The following is a 27,382-nucleotide window of genomic DNA, read 5'->3' as shown; positions in this document are numbered from 1 at the left end:
TGCTTACTGTGTGCAGAGCACTGTATTAAGTGCTTGGGAAGTACAAGTTGGCAACATATAGAGACAGTCCCTACCCAACAGTGGGCTCACAGTCTAAAAGGGTTTGTTCCCCCACTAGCAGCGTGGCTTAGTGAAAAGAGCACGGATTTGGGAGTCAGAAGTCGTGGGTTCTAATCCCTACTTTGCCACTTGTCAGCTGTGTGACTTTGGGCAAGTCTCTTAACTTCTCTGGGTCTCAGTTACCTCATCTGGAAAATGGAGATTAAGACTGTGAGCCCCACCTGGGACAACTTGATTATCTCAACTCCTCCAGCGCTTAGAACAGTGCTTGGCCCATAATAAGCACTTAACAAATACTTTTATTATTGTTATTATTATTATTATTATTATGAGAAGCTCCTTGAGGGCATTTTCACTATACTGGACTCTCCCAAGTGCTTAGGACAGTTTCCAGCACAGAGTAGGTGCTTAATACATAAGATTCTTCATGAGTAGAATAGCTAAGCTCTCTCCCTTGCCAAGCTAATTCATCCCTACCCTCAGTGGGCAACTTGTTTGCTGACTCGAAGTTAGGAAACCTCAGGTTGACGTGTTTTTTTCAAACAATACTAATTGTGGTATCTGTTAAGCACTTACTATGTGCCAGGCATTGTGCTAAGAGCTGAGGTAGATACAAGATAATCAGGCTGGACACAGGTCCGGTACCACACGGCCCTCACAGTCTTGAGAAGGGAGAAGGGGTATTTATTCTGCATTTTATCAATGAGGAAACTGAGGCACAGAAAAGTTAGGTGACTTGTCTAAAGTCACACAGTAGAGAAGTGGAGTCTCTCCACTCCTAGTCCTGTGAACCTATCACTAAGCCATGATGCTTTTCGTACCTTATTAGTGTGATTCTATAAAATCAATCAGCAGGGTTATTTACTGAGCATTTACTGCGTGCAAAGCACTGAAGTACTTGGGAAAGTACAAGAGAGTTGGAGACATGAATCCTGCCCTCAAGGAGCTTACAGTCCAGCAAGGGAGAGAGACATTAAAATAAACTTTAGGTAGGAGAAGCTTGTATATATGGAAATGGATATTCTTTTGGATTGTCCTTATGCTTTTTTTTTAATCTGATGTGCACCATAACCTTCTTCAGTAGAGGGACCGTGTCTCTTACTGAAGTGAACAAATTGGACTGCAGACCCGAAAATGCCTCATTAATTTTATTTGATTGGAATGTCCCTTTGAGAGTCTGAGGGGCAATTTCGTGTCAAAAGATATCATGGCATCTTGCCAAGGGATTTAAAAAGAAGGTTGCCTCCTGTTCATCCAACTGAGGTTAGAAAATTGTGCAACGATTATCATTCCCAGCTCTGCTGAAACTCAGATTGCTCCTGCTAACCCTCAGCTGAAAGAAAGAGTTTGAAAGTCACACAGAAAGCAACTGTTTTCAGGTTTAGTGCATGTTAGTCTTTGTCTTTTGTCTTTGGAGCCTGAGGGAAGCTACCGTCAGCTTCCGCATCTGTTCACGTTTTTCGGTCTCACTAGAATTCTTGACTTGAACATTTTAATATAGTGTCATTAGCTTCTTGTCCCTGGTTCTTAGTTTGAACACTCAATCAACTGCATTTATTGTGTGCTTGCTGTGAGCAGAGCACTGTAGTAAGCACTGAATATTTGTTAAGCGCTTACTATGTGCCAGACACTATACTGAGCTCTTGGGTGGTTACAAGCAAATTGGGTTGAACACAGTCCCTGTCCCGTGTGGGGTTCACAGTCTCAACCCACTTGAGAGAGGGGACAGACACATTCCCTGCCCACAGTGAGCTTGCAATCTAGATCAGACTTTGGAATCAAGCAGTAATACAAAGTTTAAAGTTCCCTTTCAAACACCAAATAATACTCTGTAGAATCCAATAAGACTACTAAAGTTCAGTGTAAATGATAAACCAGAGTCTATGTCTAATGAATATTTGAATGCGCTTATATTTATTTTAGTCATTTAGCAAAAATAGACTGAAGCTGTTTGTGAATTTACTTGAATTCACCCTGAAAAGTTATAAGGAAAAACAAACAAAAAAAGGGGAACAATGTTTCCTTTGCCAAAAGCTTTAGCCCATCAAGTTTGTATGTTACCCAAAATGTTTTCCTGTTAGTATACATATATATACTAACAATATCAATTGCTTCTTTATCTACAAGGCATCATCACGGTTCTTGGTTCAAGGAAAAGGACTAGAACGGATACAATTTTGAGCCAGTATTCCAGGACCACAGACATAGAGTTTAACACTGATATGCTATAAGGAATGTTTCATGCCCCTTTACAAATAATATTACAGTGCACTGCGCAAGCTACTCAATCTGAAAATACAATAGAAGACCAAAAATAAAGTAAGCTTAGAGCTGACTTCAGGTTGCTGCACAATTCTGCAGGCTCCAATTAACCAGAATTGTGATGTGCTATTTTAATTTCACTTCCTACTAGACATTTAGAGCAAATATCTTTGAGATATAATGATAGGAACTTGAATAGATAATTTTAGATTTTAGATCTTCAATCTGAAATGTCTTGTGATCTTTTAAGGACCAAAAGGCAAAAGAATCATCATCCATAATATAAGGTTTGGTTCTCTGAGAGTCCCGAGATGGAAAATTATTCTCATTGAATCTTGGCTTCACTGACACTGTCTTCTCCTGGGCAGTGAATGTGCCTGCTAATTTTTGTGAATTGTACTCACCCAAGTGCTAAGAAGAGTGTTCTGTACATAGTAAATGTTCAATAAATACCATCAATTGATGGATTGATTACAACTCCAGAGCTGAAGTTTCTCTTTCTCTACAGTCTCACATTTGCTCTGGCCTTCAGGACAAGTCTACTTGGATGTCCAGCCAATAACTCAAACTTGACATGTCCAAAACAGAATTCCTCATCTTTCCACCTGAAACTTATCTTCCCCTTGACTTCCTGTTGCTGTAGACAGCAGTAATAATAATAATAATAATAATAATAATAGTAACAATGATGGCATTTGTTAAGCACTTACTATGTGCGAAGCACTGTTCTAAGCGCTTGAGGGGGAATACAAGGTGATGAGGTTGTCCCATGTGGGGCTCACAGTCTTAATCCCCATTTTACAGTTGAGGTAACTGAGACCCGGAGAATTTAAGTGACACGCAAAGTTACACAGCTGACAAGTGGCGGAGCCGGAATTAGAACCCATGACCTCTGGCTCCCAAGCCTGTGCTCTTTCCACTGAGCCGCACTGCTTCTATCCTCCCTGCCTCACAAACCTGTAACCTTGGAATTATCCACAACTCATCCCTCTCATTCAACTCACTATTCAATCTGTCATCAAATCCTGTTGGTTTCTATCTTCACAATGTCGCTAAAATTTTCCCTTTCCCCTCCATCCAAACTGCTACTGTGCAGATCCAAGCACTAAGCACATCCCGCCTTTTACTACTGAATCAGCCTCCTCACTGACCTCCCTGCCTTCTCTTTCTCCTCACTCCAGTCCACACTTCACTGTGCTGCCTGGATCATTTTTTGAAAAAACTGTTTCAGTCCATGTTTCCCCACGCCTCAAGAACTTTCCCCAGTGGTTGCTCGACCACATCTACAGGTGTGATCTAGAAAAGCAGCGTGGCTCAATGGAAAGAGCACGGGCTTTGGAGTCAGAGGTCATAGGTTCAAACCCCAGCACCGCCAATTGTCAGCTGTGTGACTTTGGGCAAGTTACTTAACTTCTCTGTGCCTCAGTTCTCTCATCTGTAAAATGGGGATGAAAACTGTGAGCCCCCCGTGGGGCAACCTGATAACCTTGTAACCTCCCAAGCACTTAGAACAGTGCTTTGCATATAGTAAGTGCTTAATAAATGCCATCATTATTATTATTATTATCTACATCAAACAGAAACTCCTTACCATCGGCTTTAAAACACTAAATCTCTCTCCCCACTCCTATCTTACCTTGCTGATTACTCACAACAACCCCACAAGCTCATTTCACTCCTCTAACACCACCCTACTCACTGTACCTCGATCTCATCATCTTGCCGCCAACGCTTTGCCCATATCCTCGCTCTGGCGTAGAACTCCTTTCCACTCCATACCTGACAGACCACCACTCTCCCCAGCTTCAAAGCCTTATTAAAATCACATCTCCTCCAGAAGGCCTTCCCCGACTAAGTTCTCATTACCCCTACTCCCCCTCCCTTCTGCCTCGCCTTTGCATTGGATTTCTGTCCTTAAAACACTGGATATTCAGCCCACCTCAGTCCTAAAGCACTTATATATATTCCTAATGTATTTGATATCCATCACCTCCTCTATACTGTAAACTTCTTGTGGGCAGGGAACATGTTTGCCACCTCTCTTGCATTGCATTCTCCGAAGTTCTTAGTTCAGGGCTCTGCACAGAATAAGGGCTCACTAAATACCATTGATTGATTGGAGATATTGGGAGCTGTTGGTAATAGTCATCGGGGGCTTATTTAATAATAATAATAATAATGACAATAATAACAATTGTGGTATCTGTTAAGTGTTTCCTGTGTGCCAGGCATTGTACTAAGCACTGGGGTAGATACAAGATAACGGGGTTGGACACAGTCCCTGTCCCACACAGGGCCCACAGTCTTCATCCCCATTTTACAGATGAGGGGACTGAGGCACAGTGAAGTTAAGTAACTTGCCCACGGTCACACAGCAGACACCTGGTGGAGCTGGGATTAGATTAGGTCCTCTGACTTGCAATCCTTGCTCTTTCCATTAGGCCATACCTTACGGTTTACCAAATGAGTTTTCCTTTCACTGAATAAAGAGAGCTTATTCATAGGGATAATATAATCCATCCCATCCTCTCCATCCAAACTTCTCAGTCTCTTTTGCAGGCTCCTCCTCCCCCTCCCATCCTCTTACTGTGGGGGTTCCCCAAGGTTCAGTGCTTGGTCCCCTTCTGTTCTCAATCTACACTCACTCCCTTGGTGACCTCATTCGCTCCCACGGCTTCAACTATCATCTCTACGCTGATGACACCCAGATCTACATCTCTGCCCCTGCTCTCTCCCCCTCCCTCCGGGCTCGCATCTCCTCCTGCCTTCAGGACATCTCCATCTGGATGTCTGCCCGCCTCCTAAAGCTCAACATGTCGAAGACTGAGCTCCTTGTCTTCCCTCCCAAACCTTGTCCTCTCCCTGACTTTCCCATCTCTGTTGACGGCACTACCATCCTTCCCGTCTCACAAGCCCGCAACCTTGGTGTCATCCTCGACTCCGCTCTCTCATTCACCCCTCACATCCAAGCCGTCACCAAAACCTGCCGGTCTCAGCTCCGCAACATTGCCAAGATCCGCCCTTTCCTCTCCATCCAAACTGCTATCTTGCTCATTCAAGCTCTCATCCTATCCCGTCTGGACTACTGCACCAGTCTTCTCTCTGATCTCCCATCCTCGTGTCTCTCTCCACTTCAATCCATACTTCATGCTGCTGCCCGGATTATCTTTGTCCAGAAACGCTCTGGGCATATTACTCCCCTCCTCAAAAATCTCCAGTGGCTACCGATCAATCTGCGCATCAGGCAGAAACACCTCACCCTGGGCTTCAAGGCTCTCCATCACCTCGCCCCCTCCTACCTCACCTCCCTTCTCTCCTTCTACTGCCCAGCCCGCAACCTCCGCTCCTCCACCGCTAATCTCCTCACTGTACCTCGTTCTCGCCTGTCCCGCCGTCGACCCCCGGCCCACGTCTTCCCCCGGGCCTGGAATGCCCTCCCTCTGCCCCTCCGCCAAGCTAGCTCTCTTCCTCCCTTCAAGGCCCTCCTGAGAGCTCACCTCCTCCAGGAGGCCTTCGCAGACTGAGCCCCTTCCCTCCTCTCCCCCTCGTCCCCCTCTCCATCCCCCCATCTTACCTCCTTCCCTTCCCCACAGCACCTGTATATATGTATATATGGTTGTACATATTTATTACTCTATTTATTTATTATTTTACTTGTATATTTCTATCCTATTTAGTTTATTTTGTTGGTATGTTTGGTTCTGTTCTCTGTCTCCCCCTTTTAGATTGTGAGCCCACTGTTGGGTAGGGACTGTCTCTATGTGTTGCCAATTTGTACTTCCCAAGCGCTTAGTACAGTGCTCTGCACATAGTAAGCGCTCAATAAATACGATTGATTGATTGATTGATTGCTACCACACTAATGCAAGCACTTATCTTATCCCGCCTTGATGATTGTATCTTCCTCCTTGCTGACTTTCCTGCCTCCTGTCTCTCCCCACTCCAGTCCATACTCCATTCTGCTGCCCAAATCTGTGTTTTTTCAAAAACATTCAGACCCTGTTTTCCCACTCCTCAAGAAAGTCCAGCGGTTGCCAGCCAACTCCACATCAAACAAAAACTCCTCACTAAAGCCAATGGTGATTTAACAGAGAAGCAGCGTGGCTCAGTGGAAAAGAGCTCTGGCTCTGGAGTCAGAGGTCATGGGTTCAAATCCCGGCTCCACCAATTGTCAGCTCTGTGACTTTGGGCAAGTCACTTCACTGGGCCTCAGTTCCCTCATCTGTAAAATGGGGATTAAGACTGTGAGCCCCCCGTGGGACAACCTGACCACCTTGTAACCTCCCCAGCGCTTAGAACGGTGCTTTGCACATAGTAAGTGCTTAATAAATGCCATCATTATTATTTAAAGCACTCAATCACCTTGCCCCTTCCTACCTCACCTCATTGCTCTCCTTCTCCAACCCAGCCAACACACTTCATTCCTCTAATGCTAACCTTCTCACTGTACTTCAATCTCCTCTATCTCACCATTCATTCATTCATTCATTCAATCATATTTATTGCACGCTTACTGTGTGCAGAGCACTGGACTAAGCGCTTGGGAAGTACAAGTTGGCAACATACAGAGATAGTCCCTACCCAACAACGGGCTCACAGTCTAGAAGGGGGAGGCAGACAACAAAGCAATACATGTGGACAGGTGTCAAGTCATCAGAATAAATAGAAATAAAGCTAGAGGCACATCATTAACAAAATAAATAGAATAGTAAATACGTACAAGTAAAATAAATAGAGTAATAAATCTGTACAAATATATATACAAGTGCTGTGGAGAGGAGAAGGAGGTAGGGCATGGGGGATAGAGAGGAGGAAAGGAAAAAGGGGGCTCAGTCTGGGAGGGCCTCCTGGCCTGGAATACCCTCCCTCCTCACATCAGACAGACAATGACTTTCCCCCACTTCAAGCCTTGTTGAAGGCCCATCTCCTCCAAGAGGCCTTCCTAGACTAAGCCCTCCTCTCTTCTCCCACTCCCTTCGGCATCACCCTGACTTCCTCCTTTCATTCATCCTCCCTCTCACCCCCACAGCACAAATGTGTATGTCTGTATGCATCTGTAATGTATTTATTTATTTATATTAATGTTTTTCTCCCCCTCTAGACTGTGATTATATTTATCAAGTCATCTAGACTGTGAGCTCGTTGTGAGCAGGGAATGTGCCTGTTCATTATTATGTTGTACTCTCCCAAGCACTTAGTACAGTGTTTAAGCCCTCAATAAATACGACAATGAATGAATGATCAAAAGTTGCCCCTTTATTGATAATAATGGTATTTAAGCATTTACTATGTGCCAAGCACTGTTCTAAGCACTATCATTAACTAATTTGACATCTTCTTTTTATCATTAGGTGCCTTAAATACTTTTTTAAAAAGCAGGGTAGAAATCTGAAGCAGGAATTGGAGAAAAAATTTCACTAACTTTGCAGGTAATTCAAGAGGCTAAGTTGAAACTCTTAAACTCCATTTGCTTCTAAACAACCCAATTTATAAATAGATAAAGATCTTACTGCTGCCTTCCTCTTTTAGTAAGGCAAGAATTATGGGCAAGAGAACTCCGGCTTAGATAGCGGAGGATTAGAAAAAGAGGGTTTAAAATGGAGGCAAAATACTTAACCAACGCATTTTGCTCCCCTCACCTCTGAAAGCTGACCAGCGCAAGGAGTGCGGACCTGTCATGTCTAAAAACCCAGAGACTTCTCAACTCTGCTCCAAAAGGGACCCCAAAATACTCCCAGCCCTGGAAAGAACTATGGAAGATTACTCTCCCTACACTTAAAATCTTTATTGAAAGTGCATCTCCCCCAAGAGGCTTTCCCTAAGACCCCCTTTCTTCTTCTCCCACTCCCTTCTGCCTCACCCTGACTCCCTTTCTTCATCCCCCATCTCAGCCCCACAGCACTTCTGTCCATATGCATCATTGATTTATTTCTATTAACGTCCGCCTCCCTCTTTCACTGTAAGATCGCTGTGGGCAGGGGATATGTCTGTTATATTAAATCATATTCAATGAGCGCTTACCATGTCCAGAGTTTATGATACAACAATAAATGGATGCATTCCCTGCTCACAACAAGCAAACTGTTGTGTGGAACTCTCCCAAGCACTTAGTACAATGCTCTGCACACAGGAAGCGCTCAATAAATACGATGTTCCCCAGGTCTCTCTAATGTACACATGGGCATTGATGCTGGGCGACGTTGACTGAAATTGAAATGTTTCTTGCTGGAATAGGAGATTCTGTTTGAGGAAGAAGGAATAAAGTCAGATATTGACCCTAAGACCTTAAGACTCCCATTTTAAACATCCAGGTATGCTACTTGAGGGTGGTCTACTAATTCCACTGTACTCTCCCCGACCACTTAGTGTGGCCCTCGAACCTTTAAAGGTGTTCAGTAAATACTCTTGATGGACTGATAGAGGACTGCCTGTCTAGTTGTTTTATTTTGGTTGTCTGTCTCCCCCTTCTAGACTGTGAGCCTGTTGTTGGGTAGGGATTGTCTCTATTTATTGCCAAATTGTACTTTCCAAGCACTCAGTACAGTGCTCTGCACACAGTAAATGCTCAATAAATATGATCGAATGAATGACTGAATTAATGCAATCATCAGGCAACTTCCATATGTGTACTCTGTTAAAGCCATGCCTTGTACTAGTCATGGCTAGTATGGCTAGCAGAGCTAGCACAGAGAAGCAGAATGGTTTAGTAGAAATAGCTCAGGTTTGGGAGTCAGAGGTCATGGGTTCTAATCCCAGCTCCGCCACTTATCAGCTGTGTAACTTTGGGCAAGTGGCTTAATTTCTCTGTGCCTCAGTTACCTCATCTGTAAGATGGGGATTAAGACCGTGAGCCCCACGTGGAACAACCTGATTACCCTGTATCTACCCCAGTGCTTAGAATAGTGCTTGGCACATAGTAAGCTCTTAAGAAATACTATTATTATTATTAGTAGTAGTAATATTACTAGCTCACTGGGGCCAAGGAACGTGTCACCAACTCTGTTCAAGTGTACTCCCAAGTGATTAGTACAGTGCTCTCTACACAGGAAATGCTCAATAAATAACATCAATTGATTGCTAGCAGCAGCAATAAAACTGAGGACTGTACTAAGCATTTGGGAGAGTATCAATCGATGCTACTTATTGAGTATTTACTGTGTGCAGAGTACTGTACACTTGGGAGAGTGCTATTTACAGTGCTCTGAACAAAGTGCATGCTCAATAGATACCGTTGATCAATTCATTAGAGTACCATAGAGTTGGTGGCCACGATCCTTGCCCTCGAGGACTTTCGATCCAGTATTCTAGCTATACCACCTCCCTAACCCCGTGTACCAAATTACCTGTCTCCCCTGAAGCACTCAGACTATCTCTACTTCCTATTTGCAGCTCGATAAATCCCTGGCTGAGACAGCAGGCTTCGGTGGATGCCTGTGTTTAATTCACGTCACTGCACCGGAAAGTTTTTCGAAACCTTCAACTGGGAAAAAAAGAACTATAAAGGATTTAGAACTGCTGAACTCACTCATCCCTACTATTTAGCCAATTAAATCCCATCTGTCTTTCCCAAATTAAACTATGCACATCTCCCAGGCAACTGCTCAAGTCCCAACAACCTCCTTTGTTGCATGGCACATTACATTATAATTAGGGGTGGTAGCAGATAAGTTGTTTGCTTAATCAGATGAAATAATACAAATGTGATTATGCTAACCAATGCAAATAGGATGGAAGGATGGCCCATCATGGGAGATTTTTAGATTTTTTGTTTTCAACATTAATTTTTAATTAAAAGATCTACTGATACCAGAATACATCTTTTATGTGTGAAAGATGGGAAGCAGCATGGCCTAATGGAAAGAACAAGAGCTTGGGAGTCAGAGGACCCGGGTTCTAATCCTAACTCTACCACTTGTCTGCTGCGTGACCTTGGGCAAGTCACTTCACTTCTCTATGTTTCATTTCTCTTATCTGTAAAGGCGGGAATAAATCCTACATCCTCCTACCTATAATGATGATGGCATTTATTAAGCGCTTACTATGTGCAAAGCACTGTACCTAGACTGTGAAATGCATGTGGGACAGGGACTGTGTCCAACCCAATTAGGTTATATCTACCCCAGTGCTTAGAACAGTGCTTGGCACATAATAAAGCAATTAACAAATATAATAATAATAATAATAATAACAATAATAATAATAATAGTCACTTCACTTCTCTGTGCCTCAGTTCACTCATTGGTAAAATAGGGATTAAGACTGTGAGACCCATGTGGGGCAGGGACTGTGTCCAACCCAATTAGGTTGTATGTACCCCAGTGCTTAGAGCAGTGCTTGACACATAATAAATCAATTAACAAATATAATAATAATAATAATAACAATAATAATAATAATAGTCACTTCACTTCTCTGTGCCTCAGTTCACTCATTGGTAAAATAGGGATTAAGACTGTGAGACCCATGTGGGACAGGGACTGTGTCCAACCCAATTAGGTTGTATCTACCCCAGTGCTTAGAACAGTGCTTGACACATAATAAAGCAATTAAGAAATATAATAATAATAATAATAATAATAATAATAATAATAATAGTCACTTCACTTTTCTGTGCCTCAGTTCACTCATCGGTAAAATGGGGATTAAGACTGTGAGACCCATGTGGGACAGGGACTGTGTCCAACCCAATTAGGTTGTATCTACCCCAGTGCTTAGAACAGTGCTTGACACATAATAAAGCAATTAACAAATATAATAACAATAATAATAATAATAATATTCAAGTCACTTCACTTCTCTGTGCCTCAGTTCACTCATCGGTAAAATGGGGATTAAGACTGTGAAACCCATGTGGGACAGGGACTGTGCTTAGACTGTGAGCCCACTGTTGGGTAGGGACTGTCTCTATATGTTGCCAATTTGTACTTCCCAAGCGCTTAGTACAGTGCTCTGCACATAGTAAGCGCTCAATAAATATGATTGATGATGATGATGTGCCCACCCTGATTTGCTTGAATTCATTCAATCGTATTTATTGAGCACTTACTGTGTGCAGAGCACTGTACTAAGCGCTTGGGAAGTACAAATTGGCAACATATAGAGATGGTCCCTACCCAACAGCGAGCTCACAGTCTATCTACTCCAGCACTTAGTTCAGTGCCTGGCACATAGTAAGTGCTTTACAAATGCCCCAATTATCATTACCACACAAACACATCAATCTGTGATCCAAGGAAGAGGACAAATGTTTTGTCTTCTGGAGCCATGCAGAGCTTTCAATAAGACTCCTTGTCTTTTGTTTCCACCAATATAATCAGTGACAGTATTTATTTTGTGCAAAGCAGTTCACCAGGTGCCTGGGGAATAGATAGGTGAAGGTAAAGGCAGTACTTAAAGGAGTTTTCAGTCCTAATGGTCAAGGAAAATCCTTGTCCTCCCTGTTAACTTTCATCCAGTGGATCCTGTAAGCCCCTCTCAGCAGTAAGCTCATTATGGGTAGGGAACGTGCCTGCTAATTCTCCTGTATTGTACTCTCCCAGGTGTTCTGCACGTAGTAAATGCTCAATAAATACCACTGATTGATTGATTGATTGAGAGGGCATTTAACAGTGCTTCACATAGTAAGCATTTAACAAATTCCATCACCAAAATGTAATTTTTATCACAAATAAACAGGCATGTGGGTTTCGATGGCACGCTTATAGTAGAAGTAGATGGAAAATTCAACAAGAAATGTCAAAGTGTTGATTTAACATGAAATGGAAACGGTTGCACAAGAGCCTATTTAACCATAAAAGATGAAGCTTTTATTCACTTTTTGAAAGGACTAATAAAGCATCTGACAAATTAATTCCAAAGAGGCCAAATTTTCAATAGACCCAGGTTTTAAGGCTGCAGTTTTGCTTTAGTGCCATCTCCATTATCTCTCTAACACTGGCTTTGGGGTGTTGACTCAACCATGGAACCCTTTCTTTTGCATACTGCATCCATGCTGCTATTTGTTTCTCAGATTCCCCTTTTAAAGGAACTGGAGCTCACTGAGCCCATTAAAGTAATCATGGGACAATAGAAAGAAAAAATGAGCCCGGAAGAAGCCAGTGAGACAAAGGCAAAAGGGAAAAAGGAATATATGCAAAATGTAATGGTGAAATGTTTAAAAATAAATCCATCAGAATACCCAAAATTTTAGCTTCCAAAAGCTAAATGAGTAAAGTTTTGGCTTTAGGAGGATTGGCATACAGTACCCAACCCATTTGCGTTCGTTCCCATTATGAAGCATGGAATGTTTGAAGTAAAACATTATCTATTTGGGCTTATTATGCATTTTAATCAGTAGCCACCATTCAGAGTTCTGAAAAGTAATTTCTGCAGCGAATTTCTGCTAGAAAAAAATTGTCTCCTGTCAGAAATGGGATAAATATTGGAGACAACCATGTTTAAGGCTAGGACACCAGGCAATTTTGTAATCTGAATGTTTAAACTTTTTTAGACAGCAACAACACCAGCTTGATTTTCCCAGGTGATTTAGGAACTGTACTGAAAGCACAATAACGATCAAGGGGGGAAGGCCAGACTCGCAACAATTAAATCTACTCCCCGGATCATTTTTCTAAAACATTCTTCTGCAGGCATCTCTCCGCTCCTCAAAACCCTCCTTTGGCTGCCCATTTCTCTTTGGAGAAGCAGCTTGGCCTAGTGGTAAGTGTACGGCCCCAGAGTCAGAAGAAGCTGGGTTTTAATCCTGACTCTGCCAATTGCTTGCTCTGTGACCTTGGACAAGTCACTTAACTTCTCTGTACCTCAGTTTGCAAAACTGTAGAATGGGGATAACTATTCTCCCTCCTACTTAGACCGTGAGCCCCACACGGGACAGGGACTGTGTCCAACCTAATTAACCTAATAGGGAAGCAGCGTGGCTCAGTGGGAAGAGCCCGGGCTTGGGAGCCAGAGGTCATGAGTTCTAATTCCGGCTCTGCCACTTGTCTGCTGTGTGACTTTGGGCAAGTCACTTTGCTTCTCTGGGCCTCAGCTACCTCATCTGTGAAACGGGGATTAAGACTGTGAGCCTCACGTGGGACAACCTGATCAGCTTGTATCCCCCACAGCGCTTAGAACAGTGCTTTGCACGTTGTAAGCACTTAACAAATGCCATCATTATTATTATTATTAACACGTACCAATCAATCAATGGTATTTATTGATCACTTACTATGGGCGGAGCACTGTACTAAATGCTTGGGAGAGCACAATATGACAGAATTATCGGACACAGTCCCTGCCCATAATCAAAATCCCATAGTCCCTGCCCATAAAGAGCTTGCAGTCTGGAGATTGAGTTTACAGCACATAGAAAGCTTATAGAGTCAGCTTTCTCCCTCATTCATTTATTCATTCATTCAATTGTATTTATTGGGCGCTTACTGTGTGCAGACCACTCTACTAAGCTCTTGGGAAGTACAAGTTGGCAACATATAGAGACAGTCTCTACACAACAACAGGCTCACAGTCTAGAAGTGGGAGACAGACAACAAAAAACACGGAGACAGGTGTCAAAGTCATCAGAACAAATAGGATTAAAGCTAGATGAATATCATTAAAAAATAAATAGAATAGTAACTCTGTACAAGTAAAATAGAGTAATAAATCTGTACAAATATATATACAAGTGCTGTGGGGAGGGGAAGGAGGTAGGGTTGGGGGGATGGATGGGGAGGTGGAGAGGAAAAAGGAGCTCAGTCTGGGAAGGTCTCTTGGAGGAGGTGAGCTCTCAGTAGGGCTTTATCATACTTATCCATAGTCTGCTAATGCAACATCCCATTCACAGACATCGTTCTCCTCAAGCCACCATACTCACAGTTCCTGGTTCTTGTCTCTCCACCACTGACCTCTGGTTCACACCTTCCTCCCAGCCTTTCACATCCACAGTTCACCCCATCACCAAAGCCTTTCGGAAATTCCGGCACCTCTAGGAAGCCTTCCCGGATTATTCCCTCATCTCTGCACCTGATGCCACTTTAGTACTTCCACATCACCTAAGCACTTGTATACTTCCCTCTCTCTCCCCTTACCACCGTGCCGGTACTGAGCATTTGGGAGAGTACAAGAGATTAAGAAGATGGGAGTTTACAATTTAATCAATCAATCAATTGTATTTATTGAGCACTTACTGTGTGCAGAGCACTGTACTAAGCGCTTGGGAATTACAAGTTGGCAACATATAGAGGCAGTCCCTACCCAACAGTGGGCTCACAGTCTAGAAGAGTGGGCTCAATTTAACGAGGGAGACAGGTAATGCCTAAGTGCTTAGGATGCAATGACTCAAATAGGTCTATTTGTTTATTTTACAATAATAATAATAATGATGATGTTGGTATTTGTTAAGCACTTACTATGTGTCTACCACTGTTCTAAGGGCCAGGATTTTACAATAGTAATAATAATGATGATGGTGGTATTTGTTAAGCACTTACTATGTGTTAAGCACTGTTCTAAGCGCTGGGGTGGATACACGCAAAGCAGGTTGGACACAGTCCCTGTTCCTTATAAGGCTCACAGTCTTAAGGGAGAAGCAGCGTGGCTCAGTGGAAAGAGCCCGGGCTTTGGAGTCAGAGGTCATGGGTTCAAATCCCGGCTCTGCCAATTGTCAGCTGTGTGACTTTGGGTGAAGCAGCGTGGCTCAGTGGAAAGAGCCCGGGCTTTGGAGTCAGAGGCCATAGGTTCAAACCCCGGCTCCACCAATTGTCACCTGTGTGACTTTGGGCAAGTCACTTAACTTCTCTGGGCCTCAGTTACCTCATGCGTAAAATGGGGATTAAGACTGTGAGCCCCCTGTGGGACAACCTGATCACCTTGTAACCTCCCCAGTGCTTAGAACAGTGCTTTGCACATAGTAAGAGCTTAATAAATGCCATTATTATCATTATTATCTGGACCTCAGTTACCTCATCTGTAAAATGGGGATTAAGACTGTGAGTACCCTGTGGGACAACCTGATCACCTTGTAACCTCCCCAGTCCTTAGAACAGTGCTTTGCACATATTAAGTGCTTAATAAATGCCATTATTATTATTATTCTCTGGGCCTCAGTCACATCATCTGTAAAATGGGGATTAAGACTGTGAGTCCCCTGTGGAACAACCTTATCACCTTGTAGCCTCCCCAGTGCTTAGAACAGTGCTTTGCACATAGTAAGTGCTTAATAAATGCCATTATTATTATCATTATTAATCCCCATCGTACAGATGAGGTAACAGACTCAGAGAAGTGAAGTGCCTTCTCCAAGGTCACACAGCAGACAAGGGACAGAGCCAGGATTAGAACCCAGGCCCTTCTGACTCCCAGATCTGTCCTTCATCCGCAAGGCCACGCTGCTTCGCTGCGTTTTTCTAGCGAGCGGACAGACTGACTGTATTAGATCTCCGTCATTTAATTTCCATATTAAAGAAGAATCCCCCTGCAGAGATTTCTGACATTTTTGAGTCCCCGGACTCTCGGCTCCGGCCTCAGCTATGTATCGAGCTGTTTATAATTATCATCGCTCGTGTCTGGCTGAGCATGGCTGGTCGCTAAGCAGATTAGCTTTGGAGCATTTAACACGGTAATGTAGTTCACAGACTTGGGCAGGAGCGAAGAGAGAGGGGAGATGATTAAATAAGCCTCTTCCTTTGAAAATGATGAAAAGGCCAGATTGAGTTAAAGAGCAAGAAATGGGTTGGAAATGAACCGTTTTTGAACCATATTTACTCTTGACCTAAACTACCAGCTACATTTCCATCTTTCTTAGTCTCCTCCGTCCAAACGGGGCCAGAAGATCAAGGAACAATCACAGATCTTTTCTGTCACCTTCTGCTGAGGAGATCTGCTCATGCCAGCATTCCCCTAGCCGGAGCACAAATCCGCCTCCTGATTGGGAATCAATCAGTCAATCAATCAGTGGTATTTATTGAGTACTTCTGGGTGCAGAGCACTGTACTAAATGCTTGGGAAAGTAATAATAACAATAATAATTGTATTTGTTAAGTGCTTACTATGCACCAGGCACTGTACTAAGCCCTGGATACAAGTAGATCAGGTTGGACACAGTCCCTTTCCTACATGGGGCTCGCAGCCTCAATCCCCATTTTACAGATGGGGTAACTGAGGCCCAGAGAAATGAAGTGACTTGCCCAAGGTGGCAGAGCAAAGAGCACGAGCTTGGGAGTCAGAGGTCATGGGTTCTAATCCCGGCTCCACCACATGTCTGCTGTATGACCTTGGGCAAGTCACTTAAATTCTCTGAGCCTCAGTTACCTCATCTATAAACTGAGGATTAATAATAATGATGGCATTTATTAAGCGCTTACTACATGCAAAGCACTGTTCTAAGCACTGGGGAGGTTACAAGGTGATCAGGTTGTCCCATGTGGGGCTCACAGTTTTAATCGCCATTTTACAGATGAGGGAACTGAGGCCCAGAGGAGTGAAGTGACTTGCCCGAAGTCACACAGCTGACAAGTGGCAGAGCTGGGATTTGAACCCCTGACCTCTGACTCCAAAGCCCGGGCTCTTTCCATTGAGCTATGCTGATTAAGACTGTGATCCTCAAGTGGGACAACCTGATCACCCTGTATCCCCCCTCAGTGCTTAGAACACTGTTTTGCAAATAGTAAGTGCTTAACAAATGCCATCATTACTATTGTTATTATTATTATTATTAATAAAAGTCATGACCGTCTGACTCCCAGCCCCAGGGTCTATCCATTATGCCACACTACTCCTCAATATAAGGACAATACTTCCCAAGTACAATACAACCGAGTTAATAGACACTAGCCCTCAACACAGAGTAAGCACTTAACCAAATAGAACAATGATTAAATATCTGTTTTCCTTCTCCTCTGGACTGTGAGCCCCATATGGGACAGGGACTGTGTCTTGTATCTTGTATCTGCCTTAGTCCTTAGTGTAGTTCATTCATTCGTTCATTCAGTCATATTTATTGAGCGCTTACTGTGTGCAGAGCAGTGTACTAAGCACTTGGGAAGTACAAGTTGGCAACATATCTCTATATGTCTACCCAACAGCGGGCTCACAGTCTAGAAAGTTCTTAGCTCATAATCAGCATTAGAGAAGCAGCATGGCATAGTGGGTAGAGCAGGAGACTGGGAGTCAGGAGGTCATGGGTTCTAATCCTGCTTTGCCATTTGTCTGCTGTGTGACCTTGGGCAAGTCATTTTACATCTCTGTGCCTCAGTTCCCTCATCTGGAAAATGGGGATTGAGACTGTGAGCCCCACATGGGACACAGTGTCCAACTCGATTTGCTTGTATCCATCCCAGTGCTTAGGACAGTCCCTGGCACATAGTAAGTGCTTAACAACACCATCATCATCAATTAATAAACCACACAATTAAGTACAAGCTTCTGTGGACGGGAAACACATCACTTCTCTGTTCTGGATTTCCTCAAGCGCAGTGCTCCCAAGTCAATACTGTTACTACTCCACACCCGGAAGTGGGTTTGGGGGAATACCCAACAAATTTATGTTTGAGTTAATTGTGTGCAGGGAATGTGTCTATTTATTGTTATATTGTACTCTCCCAAGTGCTGAGTACAGTGCTCTGCACACAGTAAGCACTCACTAAATAGGATTGATTGATTCGGTAAGACAGTGATTTCACCAAGGAGGGGGTGTTAACACTCATTTTGGTCTCCTCCAGGATGATTTTAATGATGGGGCATCTTGGCCAAAGAATGCAAGAGCTTCTAGCCAACAAGTCAATCAAATTCCATCAATGCAAAATTAAATAGCAGGAGTACGACTTGGTGCTTGAAAGCAGAGGAGTGGGTAATTCTCCAAGAGGGGTCGAAATCCAGTTGGATTCCAGTGGGATGGAATATTAGTCAAAGAATGAAGCCTTCTGTGAGTGTATTTCTTTCCTTTATACTGTGATTCTGGTAAAAAGAAAATTTACACTGACTACGTCTTCATTTAATCACGGCAAGTAGCTTGTTGGCCCCGTTTTCTTTGCAACAGCAATCTGACTTTAATTTTCAAAACCAAATGTGTGATTGGATAACACTTAGGGAAGAAACGGGGAGAGAGAATGAGACATGGCTTTTTCAAAAATTTAAATTTTGATTAGAGTAATGAAATTCAAAGTAAAGGTCTTCACTTTCCAGGGATAAAAACTGCTTGCTTGTGTCCAGATATTTCCTGTATCTAATTCATTTTATTGTCTGTAGCCCATTGTAGAAGGTAAGCCCACTGTAGAAGGTAAGCTCGTTGTGGGCAGGGAATGTGTTTATTTTATGTGTCTGTATTGTACTCTCCCAAGCACTTAGCAAGTGCTCAATAAATACAATTGACTGACTAAACACCTCATGGGCTGTTCTTGAGCCCTTATTGTGTGCAAAGCACTGTACTAAGCATTTGGGAGAGCACAATGTAACAATAAACAATAAACCAGCCACCTTTAGGTCCTGTATTTTTATTTTAAGCACAGAGGTGACCAACTCCACTCTATTTCACTTTCCCAAGCGTTTTAGTACAGTCCTCTGCACACAATAAGCACCCAATAAAAACCATTGGTTGATGGAGAAGCAGCGTGGCTCAGTGGAAAGAGCACGGGCTTGGGAGTCAGAAGTCATGGGTTTGAATCCCAGCTCTGCCACTTGTCAGCTGTGTGACCTTGGGCAAGTCACTTAACTTCTCTGGGCCTCAGTTCCCTCATCTGTAAAATGGAGATTAAGACTGTGAGCCCCCCTGTGGGGCAACCTTGATCACCTTGTATCCCCCACAGCATTTAGAACAGTGCTTGGCACATAGTAAGCACTTAACATATACCACCATCATTATTATCATTATTATGGACTGATAAGTAGTTTTGCACTACCAGTTTTTAAAATCTGATTCTGGACCCATCTTCCAATGAAAAAGTTTTACATCCTTCTAATTCAAAGAAAATCTGGATTCGAGTTAGCAGCATAGGTACGCAGTATAAAATCCTTGTGGGCACGGAAAGCATCTACCAATTCTGTCATATTGCACTCTCCCAAGTGTTTAGTATAGTGCTCTACTCACAATAAGTGCTCAAAACCCACCACATTCTGATTAATTATTGAGCACCCACTGGGTGAAAGGCAGTGTACTAAGTGCTTGAGAAAGTCCAACAGAGAAGCATGAGATATGTTCTCTGTGCGCAAGAAGTTTACCTGCTAATGGAGAGACACAAACTTAAAAATATCTTTAAGCCCGGTAATTCAGATAAATAAATATACTGGACAATTGATCATACATAATAAGTACTAAATGTACTGTTGCATTGTAGTCTCTCAAGCGCTCAGTATACTGTGTTGCACCCCATAAGCACTTAATAAATACTATTGAATGAAGGAATGAATGAGTAAAGGAATGGGTCTGACAGAATGATGTAGTTTGGGTTTGGGGAGTTAATTGAGGAAGGCTTGTTGGAGGAGATGGTATTTTACAAAAATTTTAAAGGTGGGGAGAGCCAAGGTCTGTTAGATTCAAGTTAGAAGAATGTTTCTCCATATCCATGAAATTTACGTATTTCCAACAACCATAAATTTGAATGCCTATGTAAGAAACATTAATCATTAAAAAAATTTTGCAATCAACAAAAAACAATTGCTAACTGCTTCCATTTTCAAAATAAAATTGATGACAAACCTTACAAAAACGAACCATAAACTACAAGTATGGGGGATTTCCAATGTAATTAATTTTTAATTATTGTGACATTTATTAAGCGCTGAGACAGAAAATACAAGAACACCATCCCTATCCCGCATGGGGTTCACAATTTGTTTTATCCCTATTTTACATGAGGAAGATCCCTGTATTATATATAGATGAGGAAACTGAGGCTGAGAGATTAAGTTAATTTCCCAAGGCCACAGTGTAGTCCAGAGACAGAGCTGTAACTAGAACTCAAGTCCTCTGTAAGTGCTTAAAAAATACCATCATCATCATCATCATTATTAATGCTGACAGGAGCAAGCTGCCCTCCCTTTCTCCCCGCTAATCACCACCCTTTCAGGACCAATTTGGGAGAAATGTCTTGGTGGGAAAGGCGCTAATTGTGGAGTCGAACCACCCCTTTTGACCTCCTAGAGTGGTCCCTGACAACACCAGAGACTCCCCCATGCTCCTTCGCTGACCCAGAAGTGACAGTCATCGTGCCGTGTACACAGTGACATCCTAAGGACACACAGAAAGGTTCATTCATTCATTAAATTGCATTTATTGAGCGCTTACTGTATGCAAAGCACTGTGCTAAGCATTTGAGAGAGTACAATAAAATAAAAAAGACACATTTCTTGTCCACAACAAGCTCACAGTCTCTGTGGAAATCCCCAGAACCTAGAGTGTGTCACTGGGGGATCCTCCTCCCCAATTCCTGCTCTTGAGTAATAATAATAATAATAATAATAATAATAATAATAATAATAATAACAATAATAACAATAATAATAATAGTATTTGTTAAGCACTTACTATGTACGAAACACTGTTCTAAGCACTGGGGGGATACAAGGTGATCAGGTTGTCCCACACAGCAGGGCTCACAGTCTTAATCTCCATTTGACAGATGAGGTAACTGAGGCACCAGAGAAGTTAAGTGACTTGCCCAAAGTCACACAGTTGACAATTGGCAGAGCTGGGATTTGAACCCATGACCTCTGACTCCAAAGCCATGCTGCTTCTCGTTGAGTCATCTCATTCATTCATTGACTCATTTAATAGTATTTAGTGAGTGCTTACTGTGTGCAGAGCACTTTACTAAGCACTTGGGAGAGTACAATACAACAATAAGACAAATTCCCTGCCCACAAAAAGAGCTTACAGTCTAGAGTGGGGGTGACAGGCATTAATATAAATAAAGACAGATATGTACATAAGTGCTGTGGGGCTGGGACAGGGTGGGGATGCATAAAGGAAGCAAGTCAGGGAGCTACAGAAGAGAGTGGGAGAAGAGGAAAGGGGGGATTTCAATCAATCAATCAATCGTATTTATTGAGCGCTTACTGTGTGCAGAGCACTGTACTAAGCGCTTGGGAAGTACAAGTTGGCAACATATACAGTCCCTACCCAACAGTGGGCTTCAGGGAAGGCCTCTTGAAGAAGATGGGCCTTCTCCCAGGCCCTTACTTCCAATTCGTGCAGCTGAGTCAGAGACAGGCTCTGTACTTAAAATAAAAATACAGGACCTAAAGGTGGCTGGTTTATTGTTTACTGTTACATTGTACTTTCCCAAGTGCTTAGTACAGTGCTTTGCGCACATTAAGGGCTCAATAAATACAAGTGAATGAATGAATGGTGGCACAGCAATTCCTGATACCAGACTGTCTGGTGTAAAACCATAGAAACAGCTATCTGACCACCATCCGATTACCCTAGCCTAGCCCATTCCATCCAAAGCCCGAATCTACTAGCATCTTAAGTGACCGTCTGGAGCAAATGTCACACTGACAGCATGTCCCTGGGGACATGTCTGTTCTTCAAGAAAGATATCCTCTCTGCTTGAGATCCCCTAGCCATGACCCACATTGATGTTCTGGTTGATCAACATGTTAATTTTACTTTGCTGTCTCTCCTGAGACTCTAAAATGAGGAAAGAATAGAGCAGATTTCAGTGTAATGCCAAACTGAATGTAAAAACAGCAGTGGCATGAGATGTATCTTCAAGCAAGTCATGCAGAAAAACAGTATTATGTCGTGACATATATAGAGCGAGAGATGTATATTATATATATATATATATATGCATATGTATATACATACATGCATATCAGCCCACTCCAAAGATTTTTCTCATCTTCTCTATGACATGCCTATGTAGGGAATAAAAATAGGGCACCAGTAGCAACATCCGTGGCCTGGCGGGAAGACCCTTGGCTTGGAAGTCAGAGGACTTGGGGTTCTAATCCCTACTCTGTCACATGCCTACTGGGTGACCTCGGACAAGCCACTAAATTTCTCCACGCCTTAGTTTCCTCACTTGTAAAGTGGGCATAAAACACCACTTCTTCCTCCCATGGGCCCATGAGGGACAGGGATTGTGGCTGACCTGATTACTAGCCTGGAACTTAGTGTTAGACCCTTAATACGTGCTTAATAAACCCCTCCTCTGTTCCTTCCTGCCCTCGCCACAATTACTCCATGATCAGAAGGCCCTGAGCTATTTTTACCCAGCCCAACTCGAGTTCATTTTTCTAGACGGTGCTGAAAGTAACAGAAAAGCACACCCTGCTCACAAAGTACGATGATACATAGAACGGTATTTGTTGATTGCCCTGACCAGAGAAAGTCAGCTTAATGAATTAACATCTGCTAAGTAATGAAATCCCCAAATACTTCTGGTTGGTACTGAAAAGCGTGACTTGTGTGCCCCGGTTCTAAAGCACATCACTGGGCTGTGCTAAAGTATAGTATAGTCAAGCGCTCAGTACAGTGCTTTGAACAGTAAGCACTCAATAAATATGATTGAATGAAAGAATGAATGGTATTTACACCCATTCAGGTGGTGCTCTCAAGTGGGTGGGTTAAGACTTTTGTTTGAGAGACGTGATGGATTTTTTTCACACGCAGTTTTCAAATTCAAAGAACTGTCTGGGAGGCAGAAATGAGATTTTTTTCCTCTGTGCATAATGATAACATCTGGATGAAAAACAAGGAAAAAATCTATTGCTGTCAGATTTGGATTAATTGGTTTCTTAAGTACTCATATTGCAGACAAACCAGTAATAAGATTTATGATGTACAGAATTTTAATCTGATTCTTCTTATGAAGATAATTGTAAAATAACCAGTCTTAGCTCAGAAATTTCTCCTGGAGTGGTGACTATCTCTCCAGCATTTCTTTCCTTCCATAAAATTACTCTAAAGTGACACATCGACTACTTATAACCACACAGCTTTACCATCATATCCTGACATCATCACAATTGCCTATTCTCTTATTCATCGCTATCTCAGGGATGCCCAGGGATTCCATTTCTCCTTTGCCTGCCAGCACAAGAACTTTGATTGCAAACAGACTCTGACTCCAAAGACAGGATTTCTGGAATGCATAAACCCCCTGTTAAGCAGAATTATGATTTTATAATTAGCAATAGCAATGGCTCATAATTAAGTCACGCTGCTTCCTAAAATGAGAAATAATTGCAATTTCCTGTTGAAGTGAAAGCTCCAAATTGAATGCAATCTGCACATCTACCTGTTGAGATGGAAACAGATCACACTGATCTCCATGTGTCAGTTCACTATCCATGTTCCATTCCTTACAATGAATTTCGAGTCGTGGTCTAAGAACAACAAATCCTTTCTTATAGCAAGGAAAAGGCAAAGTTTACCTGTATTCCTGTCTGGTAAAATACAGCAATGCTTCTGCAGAATTCCAGGCAGGACCTATTTCAAAACAAACAAACAAAATATTTGATTACCTTTGGAATGAAAACAGACATCATATTAAAAGGTAAATAAATGAGCTTATTTAGTTTTAAACAAAGTCACGGGGTCCAGTTCAATTCCTAATAATGAATGGAATGTAATATTCCCTAAACAGGCCAATTGGATCAGCATGTAGTCTTCTCCTGAAGGGCTAAAATAGTTTAATTCAATGTTGATATTGATATTAATGGTGTCCAGAGGAAACCTGCCCCGATAACTGTTCTTTGGTAATTTAGAAAAGAGATAAAATCCACCAGATTTTCAGTTAGTCAAACAACCACAAACTTCATACTATGTCCTAGGAATGGAAGTACTAGACTGGGCATATAAAAGTAATAAAATAGAGCTAGTACAAAAAAAGAAAAAAAGAAAAGAAAAGATTGCATGAATTTATTGTTCATTAATCTGGAAAAGGTAGCATTAATAAAAGGAAAACAGTGCTTTTCAAAAAAAGAAATTAAAAAAAGCATCTGCCTTTATGGTCTGTTAATCGGGGATTTTAGGAGAAATTTGATTTGGTATTCCAGGCCCTTAGAGAAAAAATAACTCACCGACACTTTACATATCCCAAGCTGTAACAATAAATATACCACTAAAAGTATCTTCCTTCCCATTTCTGTATAGATTTTCTCCAACACAAGAAAAACATTCAGACTCAGTTAGATAAGAAGAGATTCGTCTCTTTCCGATTTTGAATTACCGAGGATGTCATTACTGTGAACATTCCCTTGAAATTTGATTAATCAAGGAATTCAACCAGTCACTTGAGAGACTCAGATGTGTAGTCTAACTTTTAATATTCTGGTTAGTCATTATTATAGAAAGAAACCAGACTGTTGTTATTAGGAATTAATATTTATCGATATGTTTGTAGGATAACAGACAGTTTTCCAAATCTTTTACCCAACAGTTAATGGTAGAAGCTATAGTGAAACTGCAGAAGAACGCCAAACACTAATGAAATTCTCCCATCTAAAATCACGCTATTTTACCTGGGAAAATTTCTTTTTAAGATTTAGATTCAACAGAAATCAAAAGTCAGAATGAAATGGTGATTTACATCTTTTTTTATCAGTCTCCAAAGGGCCACAGAACTTGGCCTTCAATTGATTTTAACAGCCAGGGCCAAAACTGATCACATTCTTGTCAAATTAGACACCCTTTTAGATTCCCACAAGTTCACATGGGTCTTTTATAACTACCACATAAGAAAATTCACATTAGATTTTGACCTCCTTTCTGTTCCCATATGGTCAAATGTTCATATTATTAACGAGGAAAGGACCTACATGAAATGCTTATTCAAAAAAACACGATCCACCCACCATCTCCTCCCAGATGCTAAGGTTTCGTCTTTTGAAATACAGGCTAGTTTCAGGAATTCATTCCCACTTAATAGAAGTGCTTAGAACAGTGCTCCAGTGCTTAGAACTGTGCTTTGCACATAGTAAGCACTTAACAAATGCCATCATTATTAAAAGTGTACATTCTGCTATTTTTTAAAAGATTTTGGTTTGACCAGTGCAAACACAACCCATTTCAAAATTTACAAACCTGACACACACTCTGGTGCCAGCTCCAAGCTTCCTCTGACAAATTCCAATATGTCATGCAATTTAAATATCGAGTTAGATAAAACTGGCTACACTGATGCTTTGATTAATTAAACTAATGCTAATTAACACTGGTCAATAGAAAAATTAGTATTAGTAATATAATAATAATGGCATTTATTAAGTGCTTATTATGTGCAACGCACTGTTCTAAGTGCTGCGGAGGTTACAAGGTGATCAGGTTGTCCAACATGGGGCTCACAGTCTTAATCCCCATTTGACAGATGAGGTAACTGAGGCATAGAGAAGTGAAGTTATTTGCCCAAAGTCACACAACTGACAATTGGTGGAGCCGGGATTTGAACCCATGACCTCTGACTCCAAAGTCCGTGCTCCTTCCATTGAGCCACACTGCTTCTCTAGCCATGGTGCTTCTCTAGCCACACTGCTTCTCTGATCAATTAACATGGATTCAAGTATTTATCCTAGCCCATCTTGATTACCATATCAGCCTGCATGCCAACAGCCCGTTCTTCTGTCTCTCCCTCTACCCCTATTCCCTTCCGCATAACCCTGACTCGCTTGCTCCCTTAATTCCCCACCCTTCCCCCAGCCCCAAAGCACTTATGTCCATAACCATAATTTATGTATTTATATTAATGTCTCTCTGCCCGTCTAGACGGTAAGCTCGTTGTGGCCCTGAATGCATCCATTATATTGTGGTGTTATATACTCCCAAGCGCTTAATACAGTGTTCTGCCCACAATTAGCCCTCAATAAATACTGCTGATTGAGAATCTGGCACTAAAGACTTGATACGACTCCAAAGATTTTTCTGAAATGAGAGAGCATCAGAATAGAAATCTTTACTTTATAATAGTATATAAATAGCTGCGGCTGAGAGCAGAGCATCCCCGTAGATCTGCCTCTGCTGTTTCAGAGCCAAGGAAAATGTGTTTCAGAAAATCAGACAGGGCCCGGCCTTCTCAGTCTGACTAGAGAAGAAATGACCTGGCCACTGTGGAACAGCGACGGACTCCATAGAGACCGGACATATTCAGTTGAAGAAGCTACTAGATTAAATTGCTACACAGAGAAAATGAATTCAAGCCCTCTTGAAATCTCCCACCATCTGTTCAAGATTCATATTCCATCAGAGGCAGGGAGAAAAATGGCTTAATGGCTATGGTAAAGCTAAAACCACCTTAGTGTTTTTCGATAAAAGGGTGCTAGAACAGTAAAATAAGCAGATTTGGGGGAATCAAAATGGGATGGAAGGATAGTGCCAACAGACAGACAGATAAACACACACACATGCACACATGATGCCAAGTTCTTGAGCCTCAAGGAATAAACAAACTTGACAACATTAGCATTCAGGCTGAAAGGTACAGTATATTGTTTTAGAGTTTTTTTCACTCAAAAGCACAATATAATGCTGCAGATTGGCCTTCTATCATTATTTATGAGTATCTCTGATATTAAAATTTCTGGAACATTATCAATCAATCAGTTGTATTTATTGGGCACATACTGTGTGCAGAGCACTGTATTTAGCTCTTGGGAAAGTAATAATAATAATAATGATGATGGCATTTGTTAAGCACTTACTATGTGCAAAGCACTGTTCTAAGTGCCGGGGGGGATACACGGTGATCAGGTTGTCCCACGTGGACTCTAATCCCCATTTTACAGATGAGGTAAGTGAGGCTCAGAGAAGTGAAGTGACTTGCCCAAGGTCACACAGCAGACATGTGGTGGAGCTGGGATTAGAACCCATGACCTCTGACTCCCAAGCCCGGGCTCTTTCCACTGAGCCTCGCTGATTCTCTAACAGAAGCAGCATTATAACAAAGTTGGTAGACATGTTCCCTGTCCACAATGAACTCACAGTCTAGAGAGGGAGACAGAAATTAATATAAATTAATAAATTAGAGATATGCACTTAAGTCCTCTGGGCTGAGGGAGGGGTGAATGCCATAATTATTATTATATCCGCCCCATTGCTGGAACATCCTTCTCCTTCACATCCAACAGACCACAGCTATCTGCG

At 42.1% G+C, this 27,382-nt stretch overlaps 1 long non-coding RNA gene across 1 annotated transcript in view; it reads right to left on the bottom strand.

Annotated features, from left to right (window-relative positions):
• Positions 1-23,729, bottom strand: part of LOC119919871 — a 131,193-nt gene extending 107,464 nt beyond the window's left edge. The window contains exon 1 of the long non-coding RNA XR_005447730.1: positions 23,680-23,729. This is a non-coding gene — a long non-coding RNA (uncharacterized LOC119919871). The remainder of the gene's footprint in view (positions 1-23,679) is intronic.
• Positions 23,730-27,382: the final 3,653 nt, after the last annotated feature.

Source organism: Tachyglossus aculeatus, chromosome X1 (genome assembly GCF_015852505.1).
Source record: "Tachyglossus aculeatus isolate mTacAcu1 chromosome X1, mTacAcu1.pri, whole genome shotgun sequence".
NCBI lineage: Eukaryota > Metazoa > Chordata > Mammalia > Monotremata > Tachyglossidae > Tachyglossus > Tachyglossus aculeatus.
The sequence above is the reverse complement of the archived record's forward strand: the minus strand, read 5'-3'. Positions and strand labels throughout refer to the sequence as shown.